The sequence below is a fragment of the Marmota marmota genome, unplaced genomic scaffold (assembly GCF_001458135.2).
Source record: "Marmota marmota marmota unplaced genomic scaffold, marMar, whole genome shotgun sequence".
NCBI lineage: Eukaryota > Metazoa > Chordata > Mammalia > Rodentia > Sciuridae > Marmota > Marmota marmota.
In genome coordinates this window covers 18,121,974-18,135,398 of record NW_026000185.1, presented here as the reverse complement: position 1 = coordinate 18,135,398, position 13,425 = coordinate 18,121,974, and the positions used below count along the sequence as shown (strand labels likewise).

General features: G+C 48.0%; 1 protein-coding gene across 2 annotated transcripts in view; it reads right to left on the bottom strand.

Annotated features, from left to right (window-relative positions):
* Hs3st4 (heparan sulfate-glucosamine 3-sulfotransferase 4) overlaps positions 1-13,425 on the bottom strand; it is a 348,545-nt gene that overhangs the window by 134,946 nt on the left and 200,174 nt on the right. The gene's annotated exons all lie outside the window — the stretch shown is intronic.

Here is a 13,425-nt window from a genome sequence, read left to right as displayed (position 1 = left end):
TGACACCTAGACCTCAGCCCATCATCCAAGGACCAAGAGGCAAAAGCCAACCTGCCAGAGGAATGCAGAATGGAAACCCAGGAAGAGCTCTGACGCCTGGTGACATTTCTCAGCGGCTACCAAGTCTAGAAGTATGTACCTCTAGACCTCACCATGTTAAGATAACTAACCGACTTTGCCGCCCAGGTCCCCAGGGGTGATATGTTCTTGCAAAGAATCACCTTCACTACTGATAGCATTTTGGAAACACCACTTTTAGTTAGCCACAGGAAAGCGGATGCTGTGTTCCACTTGGGTGAACCAAGCTTTATCACCAGGGTCTGGCTTCCCTGAGACGTTGCCGTTTCTCCCTAAACAGTATCCTATAGACTAAGAAGAAGAAAAAAAAAGGAGAAAAATGTTCAGGGGGGTTTCCAGCAGGATCTTTCAGGGCCTGGAAATATGAAGAAGGTTTTCACCAAAAAGAGGGGAGAAGAAGTGTCTGAGCAGAATAGCTGATAACTCTCCAAAGCATGGAGTTCTTTGAAAAATTATGGGAAAAGCCTAGTGTTAATGAAGCATAAGATGAATTGTTGCTTTCTTGATGTTTTGGGTGGACTCGGTCCTTCCTTCCCCTGGACAACACCTTTAGAAGGTACACATCAAACCGGGTGTGGTGGCACACACCTGTCATCCCAGTGGATGGGGAGGCTGAGGCAGGAGGATCGCCAGTTCAAAGCCAGCCTCAGCAAAAGTGAGGCACGAAGCAACTCAGGGAGACCCTGTCTCTAAATAAAATACAAAATAGGGCTGGGGATGGGGCTCAGTGGTCGAATACCCCAGTGTTCCATTCTAGGTACCAAAAAAAAAAGTACACATCACATTATAACATTGAGTATATTCCTCCCCAAAACACTGCAAGTCTTAATATCATAATACCATGTCCTATTCATATTGGTATTGTCTTCCTCTACCTAGGGCCTGAAACACATGAACCACTCCAGGAAATGCCAGTTGAATAAACACAGGAATGGCATTTTCTTATTTGAAGAGCCCTGGGAACAGAGATACCACAGAGCAATCTGTGGTCAAACTCTTAGCCTGCGGGAACCAGAGTGACACCCACTCAGGAGACACAGGCTTTGCATACTCCTCTATTGACAGAGCCACTGTCCGGCTTCCTTAGTGGGATGCATTGTGAGTGTGGACAGTAAAGGCAATGGCTTCGACCTCTAGATTCGTATGGGCTTCCTGGAGGCCAACGAAGAGTGATAAAAACTTGCACTAAGAAAAAAATAGGGTGTTTGCCAATGGTGGACTGGAAACTCCTTCTGAAGGCTGTAAAAGCTCCAGATGAGGTTTATGGCACCTGTAGGGCGTTTTGCAGAGCCTGTCTGGTCTGGTGTCCCACTGCCACAACCCAACCTTCTACCTCTCCCCGACCGTTTGCCAAATGGCCTCTTTCTACACAATTCTGGGGGAAATGCCACCGTACGAGGGGCCACAGGGACTTTTAAGGTTACCCAGTCACGGGGTCAGACTGAGAAGGTACGTGGAGTGGCAGGGAGTGGGGGACACTGCAGGGTTTTCAGAGATGGCTCTTTCCCTGGGCTACAGCATCAGTCACCAACAGGTGACAGGATCCCCCGTTCTCTGGCTTCCTTTGGCCTGTGCAGAACTTGCAGGTGAAGAGCCACCCTGGTGCCCTGGAACAATCTCACTCGGCTCCTCGGGCTGACCTCACATGAAAGTGATCTGCCCCACCCAGCCCCCATCTTTGCTGAGACTCAAACCCTTACAGCAGGTTCTTCCACACGTGTACAAAGTAGGATTTCTAAAGAAGGGGTTAAGAGCTGAAATCAGATCAGGTTTCCAATCTTGGCTTTTATTTTATTTTGTTCTCGTTATTCATGGAGTCATTAGTTCAATCAATATTTCTGAGCATTTTCTACATATAAGATATCTTGGCTGGGCGCAGTGGTACACGCCTGTCATCCCAGCGCCTCCGGAGGCTGAGGCAGGAGGATCGTGAGTTCAAAGCCAGCCTCAGCAATTGTGAGGCACTAAGCAACTCAGGGAGACCCTGTCTCTAAATAAAACACAAAATAGGGCTGGGGGTGTGGCTCAGTGGTCGAGTGCCCCTGAGTTCAATCCCTGGTATATCCAAAAAAAAAAAAAAAAAAGATGTCTTACCCGGGACTGGGCAGAGATAAGGCAAGAAAGGTCCCTTCTGTGATAAAGTTTGCCCTTGCATATAGGTGAGGAGTTGGAGAGTACCCACCCACGGAAGCAGACTCAAATGTCACATGGTGAACACATGTGGATCATCTTATTAACATCATCATTATTATATTTGATGCATCATTTGGGATTAGGTTTGGCTATGGGCAAAAGAAACCTCAACGATGGCTTCAACAGGATAGCAATTTTTTTTCTTTGACAGGACTACACTACAGATAAGCCATGGGAGCTTGGGGCTCTGGCTCCACGGTCACCAGGGAGCAAGTCACCTTCTTCATGGTGCTGGGTCATGCCCAACCCCTCCACTTCAGAAGTGCTTCCTTTTCTCCCCTGCGGATTCGTCATTCCCAAAGGCCTGGCACACTCAGGGAGGCCTACTGTATGCAGAAATGCACTATCCAGGATGAAACTTAATGTCCCTGCTCTGTGAAATCGGTTTCATTATTAGTTTTATAGATGAAATAGCTAAGACTTTTTTTTTTTGGTACCAGGAATCGAACTCAGGGGCACTCAACCACTGAGCCCCATCCCCAGCCCTATTTTTGCATTTGATTTAGAGACAGGGTCTCACTAAGGAGTTTGGTCCACAAGGAGGAGACTGGAAGCTGCCCAGGAGCAGGCCCCAACAGTAGCTGGTAAGAGTGATGCTGAGCACCCCACAGCTCCCTCTCCTGGCCAGTGGGCAGCTCTTCTGCCACTTCCCAGAATCCTCCAGCAGGACAGATCCGCCATAACTTGCTCATGAGCACATGCGGTCCTGGCTTCCTCTCCTTCCTGTCTCACTTCCCCACGCTCCCACCCGTGTTTTCTGGGATCACTTACCAAATAAATAATATGCTCTCAAATCTCAGACTCAGAGTCCACTGCTCTGGGGTAACTGGGTCCCTGACCCATGCTCCATCCACCCTGTCCAGCAGGACAGAAGCCAAGGGGAAGGGGTGGGTCTCCACCCTGTAAAGACATTGTCACAGGAGACTGGCACCGAGACCCTGTGGGCAGGAATGTCCATGGCCTCTCTGTGCAGCAGAGGAGGCTGGGGAGGGACGGCATGCCAAGGAGTGACACCCAGTGTGAGGTCGGGCATCGATTTCTAGGGAGGAAGGAGATAAAGGGTGTAAGGAGTGAGCTTATCCGTGTCCAGGGGATGGAAAAGGCCAGGCTTCGGGAAGCAGGCGGAGGGCCCGGGAGCAGGTGTTTGGGTTTGTGCTGAACCATAAATAGCACTTCCGGGAGACCTCACTGGCAGCCCCCGAAGCCATCCACCTTGGTGCCTCCCTCCCCACCTGCTCCCAACACGGCTGAGCCTAACTTTCTCACTCCCTCCAGTCCTGGGAGAGAAGCCAGCTCTGCCTCACGCGGTGCCAAGATCTGATTCGTGTATTCAAGTCACTCAGGCTGGTTTTCACTTCACCTTAACTTTAGGTAAATAGGGAGTGCCACACAGGACCCAGCCCTCAGGGGCTCTGATGATTCAGGCAGAGGCTCCACAGGGGCACCTGAAAGAGGTGCTGGTGACACATCGGGGTGATCCAGTGAAAACCTCCAGGAAGCTCTCGGGACATGGCAAACTCAGAGAACCTCAGTGTATTACAGGGAAGGGGGAGGGTCCAGAAAACATCCACAGGATGCCTACTGTATGCAGAAATGCACTATCCAGGATGAAACTTAAATTCCCTGCTCTGTGAAATCGGTTTCATTATTAGTTTTATAGATGAAATAGCTAAGACTTTTTTTTGTGTGTGTGCCAGGGATTGAACTCAGGGGCGCTCAACCACTGAGCCCCATCCCCAGCCCTATTTTATATTTTATTTAGAGACAGGGTCTCACTGAGTTGCTTATGGCCTTGCTAAATTGCTGAGGCTGGCTTTGAACTTGCAATCCTCCTGCCTCAGCCTCCAGAGCTGCTGGAATTACAGGTGGGCACCACCGCATAGGTCATTTCTAAGACTTTGATAGCTGAAATAACCAGCCCTCAGTCCCACGGCAGTTAGCAGACTGGAAATAATAAGAATTATTATTAAATAATAATAGTTTCAATATTAGTAAAGGTGATAACCGTATATTTCATTGAAGGCTTTTTTTTTTCTGGGCAAGGGCACGGCACTGGTATCCACCAAGTTCATGCGACTTGTATCTCAGGGCCCCAGAGTAAGCACAGTTATCAATTTCACTTTACAAATGGAGAAACTGAGGGTTAGGAAGGTTGAAAAGCTACTGAAGATCGTCACCAGGATTTAAGAGATTCTCTTTCCCAACTGTCAATCAGATGCTTGAGTCTTCTTCACGGAACTGTCTAGCAATCAGTACATGGACATTCTCTAAAAATGAGACGGTCAAAACTGCCCAGCCTCCTACACCCATCCATTTCCTTCCTGAAAGAAGCCAACTGCACAATCACTACTTTGGAGACTCTGGATGGTGAGTGTCGCACAGTCGGGGTCATTTCTTACGCTAAATTGCCCATGCACAAGTCGGACCTAGGACAGAACTCAGCAACCTTTCCTGATGGGTCAGATGGTGAGCCTCTCTGTCTTACCCCCCCCCACTGTCTCCGTCTCAATGACTCAGCTCTGCCTTGGAACTCAACAGCAGCCGCAGACCCCCTGGACCGAGGGGGCAGGAGTATGTTCTCATAAAACTTTACTGATGGATGTGGAAGTCTGAACTTTACAATTTTCACAAATCACCAAATCCTATCATTCTTTTGATTCTTTCCCAGTCATTTAGAAATGTAAAAAAAGCGTTCTTGGCTCGTGGACTATGTATAATCAGGCATCAGGTCAAAGTTAACTCATGGGCAACAGTTTATCAAAACCCAGTCTAGGATGCAGACCAGCATTTAGGCCGACTGATGCTTAGGAGCCTGGTTTTCTTTCCCATTTACAGAGATGCTAAAGGATAGAGCAAAGCACTGTGTGTGTGTGTGTGTGTGTGTGTGTGTGTGTGTGTGTGGTGTGTTTACAGTGGTAAAGATTAGAGAATTGGAATATAATTTGGGCCTGGTGCCACCTGTAAACCCCAGGGCTGAAGTACTGATATCTACAACCCAAAGGCTAGACTGGAAAGTGGGATTCAGACAGCCAGGGCCCCATAAACCTCGCTAAGGAGACTGAACTTTCTTTACATTGCCATTTGGGCCCATGGTACCATGTGACAGTCCTGCAGCTGGTGTTTTACCGCCTTGTAGTTCCATCAGGACACCCTTAGAAATGCATTATCCGCTCTAATTCATCGGTAAGGAAATTAAAACTCAGAGAGGTTAAGCAACTTGCCTGGTATCACCCAGCTTGTAGAAGGAACTTACACTCTGCCCTGTGTATCCTGCCGTGGATGAATCCAGACACAAAACCAAATTCAATTTTCCTCCGGGAAACAAAAAGGTCCGGGGCACCCTGCTGGCCCGATGCATATTCCTGAGTTCATGCCTGATTCCTGAACATCCCCAGGTGGCTCTGATCTGAAGCCCCAAATGGTACCAGGAGGCTGGTGCCCTGGCAGCAGGTGGGGTCAAGGCTTACAGAAGGGTTTAATGAGAAGATCCTGGGATGGAAGTCAGATGAGAGTCCCCCTGCTGCCCGGGACAAGGCTTGCCCAGTGGGGTGGAGGCCCAGGAGCTGATCCAGGGGCTGTGTTTTCAATGATAATGGGGCACCTCATCAAAGCCGGGATGGTGGAGTGCCTGGCCCCCTGCTGGGCCTCCATCCAGGGGCCTCTCAGGTTATCTGACTTAATCCCCAGGACAACTGGAGCAGGTGGGGCTTGTGGCATTTACTGTGCAGATGAGGGATGAGCCCAGCTAATCCTTGCCCCTAGCCTCAGGATCCTGTGGGACTCTACAACCCCTGCTCCGGCCGCTACTGAGCTCAGGAAGACTGGCCGGACCTGTGTCCCCCTTCAGCTGGTGGTGGCCCTGCGGCCACAGATCCAGATGTCTGAAAGGACAGCCAGACAGGCCGGCTGTGGAACTGGACTTAGTGAGTCTGCCCCTGGTTGATGGCCTTCACTGTTTCTGCTGGGCCACTGAGGTCAACACCGTCATCTCCGAGAGAATCCGGGTGGGCGGTCAGATGTCAAAAACTGGCAAAACACGGGTCACGTGTGAAGCTGCAAAGCCGAGTTCTAAATCTGAACGGTCCCCCAGAGGGACGGAGGTGTTTGGGTCTCTCGGAGTGTTCAAGGTGACCCTGATGATAAGATTCTTTCCTGGACTCAACTTGGGCCAGGCCCCTCTGAGCAATCTTTTCTGTTTTGTACCTGAGATTGAACTCAGGGGCGCTCGACCACTGAGCCCTATCCCCAGCCCTATTGGGTATTTTATTGAGAGACAGGGTCTCACTGAGTTGCTTAGTGCCTCACTTTGGCTGAGGCTGGCCTTGAACTCGCCATCCTCCTGCCTCAGCCTCCTGAGCCGCTGGGATGACAGGTGTGCACCACTGCACCCGGCTGAGCACTCTTTCTGATTAGGCCAGATCCTGAGCTCTGGCCTGGCCCATTGAGTCCCGTTTTAATCCTGCTGATGGCTTTAGTAAGCCCCCTCCACCTTTGAGATCTGAGTAAAACTCATCCCCTCTCCCTGCCCTCCCACCCGGCCCCTGCTGAGCCTGCAGAGCCACAATCCTCCACATCCGTGAGGTTCTTCCTAGTCACCTTCTGTCCATCAACGACCCCCTACCCTTGCTCTGGGGTCCCAAATTCCTGCTTGTCCCTGACATAACAGAGCCCCGGTCTGTCCCGAGAGATCCCACTTCTCCCATTGCAATAGTTTCTGGGTCAAATTTGCCTTTGCCATTTGAACTCCTGTTCGTCCCTCATTTCCTCGGAAACCATAGATGCCATCAAAAGAGGTTCATAGGAAAAGGATTCATTGGCTCATTCCAGAACAGTGTCGCTGCCGTATGATATTATTCTGATACACAGAGCAGAGCATCGCAGCAGCTCTGAGCCACAGACAGTAACGAATGCCATCCGGACCCAGGAAAGTCTCCCAGGTAATCGACAACTCAATTCGGTCCTATCATCTTGGGGACCCCGGCATTTATTAACTGGTGAGGTAGTAAGTCTGTCTTTGCTTCCGTTTTCTCATCTATAAAATAGACCTAATAACCACATCCCTGCTTTGGAGCAGAGGTCTGAGTCAGCTGATACGTGCTGGGCACAGGTGGGCGCAGCGTCAGCGCTCAGTAGCTCCTGGCAATGGTGGTTACAATGTATCCATTAGCTTGAGGGAGGGGACCAGGTGTCGATGGCATCCAACATCAGAGTCCATCAAGAACATCGATGGAACCCCTGGAGTTTTACACAATCCCTAAACTCAGGAATCGATACAGTAATTAGAACAAGGGGTGCAGATGGATCAATGTCCTGAGACGGCAGCAACGGGAGACGTGATCTCCAGCTTGGGGGGTGATGGGCGTCCAAAGAATGAGGTGATATTTGGGATCCTGCCACAACTATCATTTATGCATAAAGAGGGGTCTGGAGGGCATTTCAAGAGGACAGCAGGTATATAGGTCCTGCCACATCATGTTCCAGAACTGGCCACCACCCCTCGTCCACGAACCACAAACCCCAAAGGCTCTGAAAACCAAAAGGAAGAACTAAGGACTAATTTCTGTGACAGCAGCTGAGCTGGTCTGATTGACATGTGTCTGCAAATTCCATTTTCCCACTTTACGTGTGAATGATCGTGTTTCACGGCAGAATATCTCAGGAGTTTGTTTAGGGGGCTATGATCCCAGAATCTGTGGGGTGTTAGATAGTCTATGATGTACGGACAGCGTCACCTTTCTAAAATAGAAATCATTCTCAATTTCCAAGCCTGGTTTTGAATAAGGAGATAAGAAACCGTATAAATGAGTCTTGGAGTTTATTGAGCAATTATTATATTCCAGATACTTGTCCAAGTACTTAACTAAGTTAGTTCTCAGGAGATCAGGGGATATTAGTATGATGTTTATCTTTTTTTTTTTTTTTTTTTGTACGAATGAGAAACTGCCTTAGAAGGAGGCTATTAACTTGCCCACACTCACCCAACTGACAAGTTGCAAATATCTTCTCATTGCGCCGATACTGGGCTTTGCTTTCATCAGTGAGATGTCAACCGCGGTGACATGAGCCCAGGCTATCAGTATGCTTTGGTGTCTTGGCGGGGTCCTGAATCATTCTTAGGATTTTCATGAGGAAAGCAGAACCCAGGTAGCTGCGTGGACCTCAGAGACCCGTCCACCAGCGTTGAGCCCTATCCTCGGCCAGCCCAAGTGGCACAGAACCGGGAAGAAAGGCCGGATTCGGTGGCTGTGGATGGCACGAGCCCAGCACCAGCTGACAGACACAAGCCACGGGAACCGCTGGGCGTGAGGCGGATAATGAGCATCGCCTGAGATCAGGATTTAGAACTGACATGAACCATGCTGGGAAGTGTCCTAAAAACAACGTCGAGGATTTTTAATTTCATCCCAACAGCAATGGAGAATCTTCCGATGTCTCTCTGCAGAACCAGGAAATGGCACGACTTTGATTTTCTACGCTGCACTCAGAGGTGTCTTTGCAGACTACAAGCTGAGTCACTCTCTAGTCTCCCACCCCTCCTCCCACGGGCGCTTGCTTCATACCTGTCAAGGGCTTCCCATTGTTTTGAGGATAAAACCTCAAATTCTTAACATCATCTTCTTTCTGGACCCTGCTCAGCTACCCAAGTCCATCCCAGACCACATTTCTCCTTTGCACTATGCTCCCAACCACACGGGCCTTGACTGTACACTATTCCTTTTTGCCACAGGACCTTTGCACATGCTTGTCCTGCAACTAGAAATGGTATTTTGCCAACCCTTTGCCTACTTACCCCTGAATTCATTTGTAATTCCTTCTAGAAGACTTTCCTGACCTCTTGAATCAATTAATTGCACCTGTTATATCTACTCTTAGCACCTGCACCTCTTTTTTCATTTCAGTTATCACAGTTGTAAATTCGTATTGGGGTGTAACATTTGATTGATGTACATCTCTGCCACTAAATTGTCTACTTCCTGAGAACAGTTCAGGGTCTTTCCCCCCCACTCTCTTATCTTCCTATCTCCAGCATTGGAACAGCCCCGGATGCTCTGCTGAAGACCAATAGAATTGGTGGAATGCTATACAACAGAGGCTCAGAGAGGAGCGAGGGCAATGGATTATTTGGCTGCTTAAAGCCACACAGACATGACTAATCCCTCTTCCTTATATCAGCCCTCCAACACCTGCTTGATTTCTCACAAGATTTTGCCCAGACAGATCTCTCCCTAAACAACAGCATGGTGGGATGCATCATCCATCTGTTATCACCCACCGGGAAATAGGGCCCCAACACGGTGCAGTCTAAATGCCCGGGGTTCCTCCTGCGTCCCTGAACACCCACCCCGTGACTCTGCCATCCAGAAGCCTCCCGTAATTGGAGGAGGATGAACCATCGGGCTGTGGCAAAGTCTCTCGACAGCTTGTCTATACCGTCCCCTGCAAAATTAATGCACAAGGAACCAGAGTCTCTCCAGCAGCAGGAAGAGAGGCTCGCGGCAGAACACGCTGCTGGATCCCCTTTATGGCATTAGGCAGGGCCAGTCTGGATTTCCACTGGGGGTGCCTGGGAATTGGGATCTGGCCATAAGGGAAGCGGTGGGTATGGCAGAAAGATGGCTTCGTTTTGAATGCGTTTGTGCCAGGAGGATGAAATAAGGGACAGAGATCATAGGCACGAATTCTGTGAAATCAGTAAGTGAATTCAGTACCCAATCAGTGCCCTAGGATCGTTTTGGTGGGAGGAAGCGAGAAGCCGGCATCTCAAGGCGAGGCGGTGGGTAGTTAACCCCAGGCATTAGAAGACAAGAAGAGTCCCCCCAGGAATGCAGAGTGGGGATATGACACGCCGTGGGACAATGGTGTCACCTCATTTCAATCCCGAATCAACTGCAGCGGTACCCCCAAGAGAACCAATCGGGAGTGCAGGAAAATCAAGCTGATGACCTCGAACGTTGGTGAAAATCGGGCAGGAGGAGGAAGAAACCTGTCTGCGTTGGGAGGCCCCGGGGATCCGCTTCAGGTGGTGTGCAGGCACAGGGGAGTTTCACTCAGCCACAGAGAAGGATGGAATTACGGCGTCTGCTGGTGGATAGATGGAACCGGAGATCATCATGCTAAGTGAAATGAGCCAGACTGGGAGAGTCGAGGTCCAGTGTTCTCTCCTTATGTGCAGAAACTAGAGCAAAACAAGGGGGAAAGGAGGCCAAAGCCCAGGAAAATAGAAGAGATATCTATACAGAAGAGAAAGAAGATTGACAGGGGAGGGACGTGAGGAAGGAAGAACATGGAAGGAAGTTCACCCAGCTATCCTGTGTGCACGCAAGGATATACCACAGTGACTTTCACCTTTACATATGTAATGCAATAATTAAAAATATTATAAATGAATTTTAAAAAGACCAGGAGAGTAAAGGAAAGGGAACACAGGGTGGGAGAGGGGAGGAAAGGGATTGAATCGGAGCAAGTTACATTCCATGCTTCTATGCTGATGTCAGAATTAACCCACAGACTAGGCACAATTATAATGTACTAGTAGGTAAGTCTCTGTGTCCTCTATTCTGTACCATTGGACTACCAGTCTGTTTTGGTGCCAATACCATGCTGTTTTTGTTACTATTGCTCTGTAGTATAGTTTAAGGTCTGGTATAGTGATGCCACCTGCTTCACTCTTCCTGCTTAGGATGGCTTTAGCTATTCTGGGTCTCTTATTTTTCCAGATGAATTTCATGATTGCGTCTTCTATTTCTATGAGGAATGCCATTGGGATTTTGATCAGAATTGCATTGAACCTGTAGAGTGCTTTTGGTAGTATGGTCATTTTGATAATATTAATTCTGCCTATCCAAGAACAAGGTAGATCTTTCCATCTTCTAAGATCGTCTTTGATTTCTCTCTTTAGGGTTCGGTAGTTTTCATTGTATAGGTCTTTCACCTCTTTCGTTAAGTTGATTCCCAAGTATCTTATTTTTCTTTTTAAAGTTATGGTAAATGGGGTAGTTTTCCTCATTTCCTTCTCAGAGGATTTGTCACTGATATACAGAAATGCCTTTGATTTATGGGTGTTGATTTTATATCCTGCTACTTTGCTGAATTAGTTTACTAGTTCTAGAAGTTTTCTGGTGGAGCTTTTTGGGTCTTTTAGGTAAAAATAATAATAATAATAATGCACTAGTAAAAAATTCTTAAAGAAAAAAAATTAAGACATACATTTACTGTGAGACAGTAATTACTCTTCTCAGAATAGACCAAAAGAACCCTCAACCCAAGTACAAAAGAAGGCACACAATAAGTTCACTGTGAAATATCCATCATGGTAAAAAGCTAGGAACCATAGCCACTGTTAGAGGATTGGCTGAACAAACTGTGATGTAGTCATCTATGGGATGCTATGCAGCCCTGAAAAATGCATTACCATGCAAATATTCTAAGATAGATTGTGGAGATGAGGGAGGAGAAGCAAGTTGTCAGGTAGCCAGCATGCTCTGCTCTTCTTAAATAGACACTCTAAATAACAGTACTGACTGGGTGCATTTCCTGCCTCCGTTTATCTGTTGGAATTGAGCAGCAGATGGCCCAATTTGTGACACTCAGGTTCCCCGATGCCCCATGAGGCTCTGACGGCTTTCACCAGTGGTTGGTCTGCCAGGGCACATTCCCAGCTCCGTGCTACCTGGGGCCATCGGGGACCCTGTGACTTGTGGGAACCGAGGTTGTTTCACAAAACGATCATGTTCATGAAACCAGCACCGGGGGCGGGCAGGAGGACAACAAGGACCTGGAAGATGGACCACCTTTCTTTAAAGACAGACTCCCAAGAGCCACTGGAGTTTGTTTAAAGGTTGTATAAACCACGTGGAAGGGACGGAGAGTTAAATATCTACGTGTGCAAAGTACATTTAAGCTCTGGGGTAGGAAAAAGCCAACAGATAAGATAAACAAGCCACTGGGTGGAAATGACCACAGGTCTGACCTAACCTCAAAAAAGTCACTGGGCTCATGAAGGCCCCTGGAAAAGTGTAAAACGGTGCACAAATGTTGCTCATGATGCCATCGGGTCCTGGCGGGTCTTACATCAGAATCTGATGACAGATGGAATCTGTGGTGGCGTTTGGTTCAGCATCCGGCCATCTGTCCTGACGGTGAGCACTTTCTACAAGAAAGATTTTGCTTTTACATGGAATCAACCTCAGGGTATTTTTTTTGTTTGTTGCTTTAAACTCAAATACCATACCCAAATTTTTAAAAATTGGGAAATAGAACAGAGAGAAAGCCAATCAAATTTTTCAGTATTCCTCAGAGGCCAGCCGGTGTTTGCTACGAGAATGAATGAATGAATGAATGAGCCATTTCATCATCTCCCTCCCTGCCTGCCAGTCATTCCTCATCAGCATGTGAGTTCAGGGCAGCTCTGTGCTTTGAAATCTGCACTTTCCACCACTGTCACAAAGGGTTCTTCATCCTGCTGTAAAGTCTTCAGCTCTCTGTAGCATTTCCTAGATGCCATGGATTATGATGTACTTAATTTGTCCTTCTTGTTAGAATAACTTTCGTACCTCTGTGTGCTTTTCAGGGGGGATGTCTAGGTAGGGAAATGTCCACACCCCTGATATTGGACAACGTCCCAGAGATGAAACCGTGGGTGTCGGCAAAGAAGTTAACAGGGGTCCCATTTTAGAGATATGGCTGCTCACAGGTGATGGCTAGGGTTATCCTTCTCCTTTAATGTAGAGAGCTATTTTCTAAACTGCTGCTCAGTTTATTTCCTTAATTTTTAAGATAATGGAATAAGATGTCGTCTAGGTGCTTTTTTAAAAAAGAAAAAATATGACAGGGCAGAGATCACATCTGACGATAAATTGTAATATAAATGAAAGGCCCCCTAGAAAGAGTTCTACGGAGAGACAACCCATGGTAGGGTATAGATCTAAGGTGTTCTCCCCAAACTCATGTGTAAAATAAAAAAACAAAATGCAGGAAAGTACAGAGGTGAAATAATTGAGTAAAGAGAGCCTCAACCTAATCAGTGCATTAATCCCCTGGTGGGATTAAGTGGGCGGTGACTGTGGGCAGGTAGGGTACAGCTGGAGGAGGGCTCTGGGGGGGGGACTCTCTCTCTCTCTCCCTCCTCTTCCTCCCCTCCCCTCCCCATCCCCC